The 8,550-nt window shown below is 40.5% G+C and overlaps 1 long non-coding RNA gene across 1 annotated transcript; it reads right to left on the bottom strand.

Annotated features, from left to right (window-relative positions):
* Positions 1-5,875: 5,875 nt before the first annotated feature.
* On the bottom strand, positions 5,876-7,721 carry LOC132541812 (uncharacterized). Its single transcript, XR_009552894.1, has 2 exons — positions 7,654-7,721; positions 5,876-6,502 (listed from the first exon to the last, which is right to left on the bottom strand). It is a non-coding gene; the product is annotated as an uncharacterized LOC132541812 (long non-coding RNA).
* Positions 7,722-8,550: the final 829 nt, after the last annotated feature.

The raw sequence follows: 8,550 nt of genomic DNA, 5'->3' as shown, positions 1-8,550 counted from the left end.
TCATTATCATTAATAGTAGTAGTATTTATCATTTATGATTATGGTTCTTTTCATTTTTTAAAAATTATCTTTATTTGATAGAGACAGCCAGAAATTGAGAGGGAAGGGGGTGATAGAGAGGGAGAGAGACAGAGAGACACCTGCAGCCCTTCTTCACCACTGGCAAAGCTTTCCCCCTGCAGGTGGAGACTGTGGGCTTGAACCTGGGTCCTTGTGCATTGTTGCATGTGTGCTCAACTAGATGCGCCACCACATGGCCCCTTGCACATTTCTTTTTCAGAAGACTTTTTTTTTCTCTCTCTCTTTTATTTTTTTAAATACTTTCAAAAAGCATTTATTTGTTTTATTTGAAAAGACAGTGAGATACTGAGAAGGAAGGGAAAGTAGAGTGGGAGAGAGAAAGAGACACCTGCTGCACTGCCTCGCTACTCATGAAATGTCTTCTCTGTAGGTGAGGAATTGGGACTTGAACCCTGGTCCTTGCACATAATAACATGAAACCGACTATGAAAATGTGTTCTTAAGGAGGAGCACATAGATATGCCTGGGTCACTTTTCAAGTCCAAGATAACCAGCTCTCATCTTGACATCTTCAGAAATGTTGGTTCCGCCCAATTCATCTGGGAGAAAGCTTCTCAATACTTTTCTACTGGAAGAAGCTTTCCTCTTTGTGGTGAGGCTGGCAAGGATGTGAGATATGCATAGCAGCTTTATTTGGGATCCATTCACAGATTCTAAGATATATTTATTTTTATTCTTCCCCCTTCTTTTATTAATTGAGACAGAGAGAAATTGAGAGGGAAGGGGGAAGAGAGAAAGAGAAAGAGAGGTTATTAAAGCACTGCTTCACTGCTTGTGAAGTTTCCCTCCTTGCAGGTGGGAACGTGGACAATTCAGTTCCTTACATATGGTAACGTGTGTCATTCAGAGAGAGAGAGAGAGAGAGAGATTATAGCACTACCACTCAGTTCTGGCATATGTGGTGCCCAGGATTGAATGTGAACTCTTATGCAGGCAAGTGTGCTTTACCCCGTAGATTCTAAAGATCACTTTAGAGATCTTTTCTGGGAGTTGGGTGGTAGTGCAACAGGTTAAGCACAGGTGGTGCAAAGCACAAGGACCGGAGAAAGGATCCCGGTTCAAGCCCCCGGCTCCCCACCTGTAGGGGAGTCACTTCACAAGCGCTGAAGCAGGTCTGCAGGTGTCTATCTTTCTCTCCCCCTCTCTGTCTTCCCCTCCTCTCTCCATTTCTCTCTGTTCTATCCAACAATGGTGATATCAGTAACAACAACAATAAGAACTACAACAATAAAATAACAAGGGCAACAAAAGGGAATAATTTTTTTTTAAAAAAAGAGATCTTTTCTGCTTACTACTGTTAGATAACTTAATCTCAGAATTTTGTCCCTAGAGTCTCATAGAAACAAGATGAAATACAGATTTGACCATTTGGTCCATTGTGGGCATTATTCCCAAGCTGGCGCATTTGCATGGGTATAGTGAGAAAAAGCTACAGAAGTTTCATCAATTTTCTTTATTTGCTTTGCCTTGTTTTCTGCTTTATGTGAGTCACTTCATAGACAAGACTTTTTTTTCCCCCCAGGTTCTCCTTCCATCCTTTTATGATGGATGATTTCAGCGATCTGGGGGGGGGGGGGTGTTGAGATTCTGAGCAATGTCTCCTCACTGTTATCAACTTACTGACAAAATAGGTATATATATTTTGAATTTAAATTTATCTTTATTATTATTATTGGGTAGAGACAGAGAGATACCTTCAGGCTGCTTTACCACTTGTGAAGCTTCCCCCCTATAGGTGGGGACCAGGGACTTGAACTTAGGCCCTTGTATACTATAATGTGTACACTTAATTAGGAGCACCACTGCCTGGTCTCAAAATAAGTATCTTTCTGATGTAATTTCTTCACTCCAAGGTCCTGTGTTTGTGGGTTGCATGTTTGAGTCTAGTTTACAGGTTCTAAACTTCATTAAGACTAACCCTTCCTTAAGAAACATCAGTTCAGAACTCACAGACCCGATAATTGTCCAGGAATCTCTAAAATATCTGTTTAGTTTGCCAATTATATAACTTGAGAACCCCAGCCCCTAATCTCTCAGTCTACCAAAGTGGAATGTTCCAGAATCTATGACAGTTTCTCCCACTGAGCTGCCTGGAAATAGCTTCCCCAGTGGGCATTATTAATATTCTCTTTCACTCCAAGTTTAATAATGAATTCTCATTGATGGAAAAGGAGAGCATGAAGAAAGTCTAGTCTATGGACATAATAACCACTGCATCCACAACATGGGGGCTTTGGGATGAGTTTGGTAAGATAATACAATCAGTACGCCTGCCTGGCAAAGGGTGCAGAGTTGACCTGAAAAAAAGAAAATGCTCCTCACATGGGTACACTGCACACACAATTTTTTCCTTAAATAACACTTTCTCCTGCATTTCAGTTTTATTAGCTACAATGATAAACCAATATTTGCCTTAGCATCTAGCACCCCATTCCCTGAAAAGAAACATCAGAGCTTCTCAGATTGGGCCAAGCAGGCTCAGTGTTGCCGTTGAAAAATAAAGCAAACTTCCCCAACCAAAGAGGATCTGTGAGCTGTTGTTTTCTCCTCAGGGATTTCTGTTAGTGCCACCCAGCAAGGAACCCCCACACACTGAAGCGGCAGCCTCCAGAAAGGTGGGTGTTGTTCGTATCCTTTAAATTGCTGAAGGAAGCATTTGTTAAGGGAGAGAGAGAGGGAAGGAGGGAGGGAAGGACACAAGGAGAAGGAAGAAATGGTGGGTGGGAAATAATGGTTCTTTTTCCTTTTATCTTCCTACTCAGTAGGCATTTACAGAGTCAGTTTAGTAAGCTAATGGCTATGATACCACACTTGTCTCTAAGTTCCAGGTCTGCAGCTTCCTATCTGTGTGGCCTCAGGCAAGTGGCTAAGCCCCATGTGCTTCTGTTTCTTTGTATGGAGGTACAAATTGTGTCTCCTATATAGGAAAGCTGTGATGGTAAAGAGAGTAGACACATGAACTATGCTTAGCCAGATATCTGGCACATAGTTCTTCTAGATGTTAGTTGCTGGCGGATGGCCCTTCCTTTATATGATTAGTGCTGGCTTTTCACTGGGTTGTTTCCTCTGTGAAAGCAGATACCTGGATGGGAAGGGGAAGAGTTAATGGTAAGAAGGGCTAATTCCCTGAGGGAAAAAGCAAAAAAACATTATACCGTGTATAGCACTACTAGAGATTAGAGAAGGATTCATCAGGCACCAGGAAGATGCCAGGCTTACATTTCAGAGTGGCAAAAATATAAAAGACATTTGTTAACATTTGGTGTTAGGGAGGGTGCTGGGACATGGGCTTCATGATACACTGAGTGACATTTTTTAGTGTGGGGCAGTGGTGCACTCAGAAGATTGTACATGTTACAGTACACAAAGATCTCAGTTCAAGGTCCTAGTCCTAATCTATAAGGGGGAAGCTTCACAAGTGGTGAAGCAGGGCTGCAGGTGTTCCTCTTTCTCCTTTTCTGTCTTCTTCTTCCTTCTCAATTTCTCTCTGTTCCTACCTAAAATAAATAAAATTGAAATTGAAAAGAGAGAGACTTTTTTTTAGCTAACAGAAAAAGCAAAATGCAGAGATAATGTCCACTATAACATGTGCTCACTCCCACTTTGGGGAGCTGGTCCCCAGTCATACAAGTATTAATGAGAGAGCATGCACAGATGAGAACATTCATTGCAACGTTGTCTGAGTGAAACTTGGAAATACCCTGAACACCTAGCCACAGGGGAATGAATTATGGGATGGTCATGTATGGAGAACTATGCTGTCACTTTCTTCTTCTAGTGTTTGCCTGTGCTGTCACTGAAAAGAATAAATAGAACCAAGGGCATAATAGTTAACTGCTGACATGACCCAACTACTTCTTGGTACTAGGTTCTGCAATGATAACTTTTTCTTTTTTCCTTTTCTCTTTATTTGATAGGTCAGAAAGAAATTGAGAGGAGAGGGAGATAAAAAGGGGAGATGAATACCCGTAGCACTGCTTCCCCACTCATGAGGCCTCTCCACCGGCAGGTGGGAAGAAGCGGCTTAAACCAGGGTCCTTGCACATGGTAGCATAGGCATTCTACTGGACATGAGACTGCCAGGCCCCTCATGACAACTTTTTCCATGCATGTAATTTTTATTTACTATAATAAGTTAGATTTTTAACTGTGTGGGTGGAAAATATGAAGACATTTCAGGAGTGGGTTGGCCAGTCAGGAGCTTACACAGTTTATAGGTGGGGAGATGGATTTTAACTCATCATCTGACTCCAGAAATGGAGCTCTGAAATTCTGGACTAGTTGCACACCTGAAAATTGTAGATTACTGAACAAAGGAAGTTGCAAGAAAAATGGACTACTTTAATCCTATGCTCAGTAACCAAACAATGAGATGGCAGTTGGGAAACAGTGCTGTAGATGTCTTTCTCTTTCTGCCTTACTATATCTCTCATTTCCTTCTCAATTTCTTTGTCTCTATCTGAAATAAATAAATAAACAAACAAACAAACAAACATTGAAAAAATACAAACAAGCCTCATAGATATTTTCAAAAATATGAAATGGTCTTGATCCTGCAAACTCTTCTTTTTTCTTCAGAGCACTTATACACAGATACACACACACACACACACACACACACACACACACACACCCCTCATTACTCAGCTTCCTCTAATAAAATGCAAGCCTCATGAGAATAGGTATCTGCTATTTTGAGTCTCTAAAACACAGGAATGTATATATAATGTGTTTGGTAGATATGAGATAAATATGTTTTGAGTGAATGAATACAGCACCATAAACTTAACCTTGAAAACACTCAAATACCACATGGACTCTCTGGATGGTGCCAGAGAACCCCATAGTCATGTAGGGGAGACATATGCTTAGGAAAAACTGACTGGAACAATCCTCTGGGCAGAATAAATTAGGAGACCTTATTACCTCCCTTCCAGCATCAAGCAAGCACTTGCACTCAACTAGACAATGACTTAAAAATCTGGAAGCTAAATGTCCATTGGTGGCAGGCAGAAGGCATTTGGCAGCTCCTAGCTGTGCAAATTAAAACAATAAGCTGCTTTCAAAAGTGACATTTTTTAAGCGCACATATCCTTGAATTAACATCCAGCTCAGAACCCATCACAAAAAGTAACTATTAACAACAGACTAGGTTAACTGGCTTCAGGCCCCATCACTGCCCACACTCTTCTGTGGCAAGAGTACCCAGGGCTTCTCCAGACTGTTCTAGACATCACAGTACTCTGAGGCAAGGGCCTGCCTCCAGCACCTTGTCCTAATCTAGTTTGGATATGCTAAGTTACCACAGCAGCCTGTGCCCAGAGGAGTTGGGGGCACAAACACTGCAAACCATTTTCCTTGAAAGAAAAAAAAAAGTTGGCTAAATGCAGCTGTAGTTAATTTACTTCTGATTAGTCTAACCTTTCCCCCTCTGAGGAAGTTGTTTAAGCAGGAGGGGAAAATGCGGTCACAATATTGTTTTATGACTGTTTATCTTTAGAGCCCAAGTGATACTGATTGCAAATATTTATGTGCATTTTAAAAAATCTCAGCTAATGTTTGGAATACATCTTTTAAAAAACTAGTGAAATCATATTTCCACTGGACCTAGCAATGTTTGGAGGCTTACAAAGACATAACCAAGTTTTCTCTACCGACCCACTGGGACTAATCGCATAAATGTAGCAATTAGGCAAACATGATCAAAATACAGAATATTGCCATTTCTTTTGGCTTCAGAAAGTTTGTCTTGGTTTTAAGTGTACATTATTAGTGACTAATCTGGAAACTTAAGTCTTGGCATGTTATATTTCAAAAAAAAAAATCTATCTGACTGAGAAAAGTTTGCATTTCTCTAAGAAATATTGCTTTCCTCTCAAGGGAAATGATTAGCTAAGTGTCAGAGGAAACACTCTCAATATAATTTCCCCACCTGCCAAGTAGCTACTGTAGATGTCAGAGTCTGCTACTTCTTTCCAAAGTTTGGCTGTGTGGTCACATTCTTTGGCCTCACGGATGACATTGTGAGGCTTCATGCCTTGGGGTCTCTTTGGTTTTGGAATCATATAGATATGGGATTGAAACCCAGATTGCCAAGTGCACACAGATCATAAAGACGGTAATTTGACTTCTCAAACTGTATCCTCTTTGGTAACATGAAGAGAAAACGGTGCTTGGTGCTTTGTTGGTTGCAAACTGGATTACTAAAAGAAAAAGAATTATTGATTCTGGAATGGGAAGTCCAGGGACAATTTCAGGTTCAATTGCATCCAAGGGTGTCAGTGACACTATCTCTCAAGAGTGTTCTCCTCCTCCTTCATTCTTTTTCTCTGTCATGTTTCCCACTGACCACTTATCTCTTCCAGTGATGAGATTTTTCTTTTGCCTTCTTAGGTTCTGTGATGGAGCCCAGTGAGTTTATCTGACAAAGGACAGATTAACAGGGAAAAGAAGTGCAATTATTATTTGCTAATCATAGTTGGCATGGAAAATTTGATAGGAAGAAGTGAAAACCCTTAACAAGCACCTAGGTCTCAGTGTTTATGTACCATGTACAATAAACTGTGACCATGTGTAAAGGAAAAAGGGATTTTAAAGCTTAGGGCAGAAAATCATGGAAAGTAAGAAGGAAATTCAATAAGAAAACTATTATTGCAAGATAAGGATTGTTGTCATAAGTTTGTACCAATCCATCTTGCTATTAATTCTCCATACTCAATGATAAGAATGCTCTCTTCTTTCTGGCTCACGGAGGGCATCTTTCTCCTGGGGAGTCTGTTCCCTACTTCTATAAGAAAAGGCAGGAGCCAGACAACCCTTTGGTGTCTGCTGTTTCTCAACTATCTTCCATTCAAAATCATCCATATGATAAAGTGATCGTGTTCTGATCTCCTTTACTTTCTGCTATTCCACTGCAGACAGATTTGAGCCCTAACTAGATAACCTGTAGGAAATTGGGACATAGAACTCTGGTGGAGGGAATGGTGTGGTATTATACCCCACCATATTATCTCATAATTTTTTAAATCAACATTAAATCACTAATAAAATATAGAGAAAAAAATTCCTGCTGGAGAGAGAGAAATTGATTCAGCTACTATTAAAAGTCATTGTAATTTTGTGGGGATACTATTACTTGCAGTTACTTCTGATTATATCTAACTGAGGGGAAAAGAGTAGAAGCAGAAAGAGCAGGTAGGAAGACAGTGCTGGTCTAGGAAAGAATGGACATTTGGCTGAACTAGGAATAATAATGACAGGAGTGAAGGGGAAGGGCTGGATTTGGGCTCACAATAGAGCTTCTTTGCTGGACATGGGTGTTGACAGGATTATCATACCCACAGCTTGTTTCTATCTTTCTTTAGTGCAGTAGGGCTCTGAGGAGGTGAGGTTCCAGGACACATTGGTGAGGAGGTTGTCTGTCCAGGGAAGTCAGGATGGTGTTATGGTAGTGTCTGCAACTATTATTGTTACTAAAAAACAATTTTTTTTCATCATTTGAATGTGAGAAAAATAAAAGTGTCAGACTTGGAGAGTATCTAGTACTACTGGGTAGAGTATTTGAAATCTCACCAACTCTAGTGTAGACTGAGGACGACCCTTCTACTCAGCACAGCAGCTCAATTGGGTCAGGGGCTAGAATCCAAAGCTGACCTAAGCGCACCCTCAAGGTGGTGGGCAACCATGTTTCTAAGGCAACACTTGACCACTTAGCCACATTTGATTGGTCTTGAGGTGAACAGCTGACCTGAACTGGGCCAATCAGACTCTTTCCTGAGAGTTGGATGGACAGTTATGGCCTATCCCTGAGACTGATGGTCAACTTCTCAATAAAGAGATCAAACAGCAACTAACTGGTGGGACCAGGGGGCAGGCTTCATCACTACTGATTCTGATGCCCATGTGTTAGCCACCTAGTTGATCCCAGACTGTAGTTCTCTTTCTCCATGACTTTATCAGATATTCCTTCCTGTCCTCCTGGAAATTTTCCAGACTTCTGACCTATACAAGTGTAGCTGGATAAGTCTACACATACCAGCAGAAAGTAGGATTTTTAGGTTACAGAGCATATGATTTTGATATTTGCTGACTAGTCTACTATATGATTCTATAAGTTGATTCCTGCAATAGAAAATAGTCAAAGCATTACTAGGTTATATATACTTAGGATAAATACAGTGTTATCTCTTTTGACTACCTCTTAATTCTTCAGTTGAAACCAGCTGTTGCCTTCAATCTCTGCTCTACTAGATTATCATTTCCCATTTTGCTTTGGGTGCTAAAATCACAGTGCCTCAGGTATATGAAGCATGAATTTTATCACTGAGTTACATCCCTGAATTCATTCTTATTCAGTTTTTTTAAGAGAGTTTTTGTTTTACTCCTTTTTTATTCCTATTTTATTTGATAGGACAGAGAAAAATTAAGAAGAGGAGGGAGACAAAGAGGAAGAGAGAAAGATAGACACCT

The sequence above is a fragment of the Erinaceus europaeus genome, chromosome 1 (genome assembly GCF_950295315.1).
Source record: "Erinaceus europaeus chromosome 1, mEriEur2.1, whole genome shotgun sequence".
In the NCBI taxonomy this organism is placed as follows: domain Eukaryota; kingdom Metazoa; phylum Chordata; class Mammalia; order Eulipotyphla; family Erinaceidae; genus Erinaceus; species Erinaceus europaeus.
The sequence above is the reverse complement of the archived record's forward strand: the minus strand, read 5'-3'. Positions and strand labels throughout refer to the sequence as shown.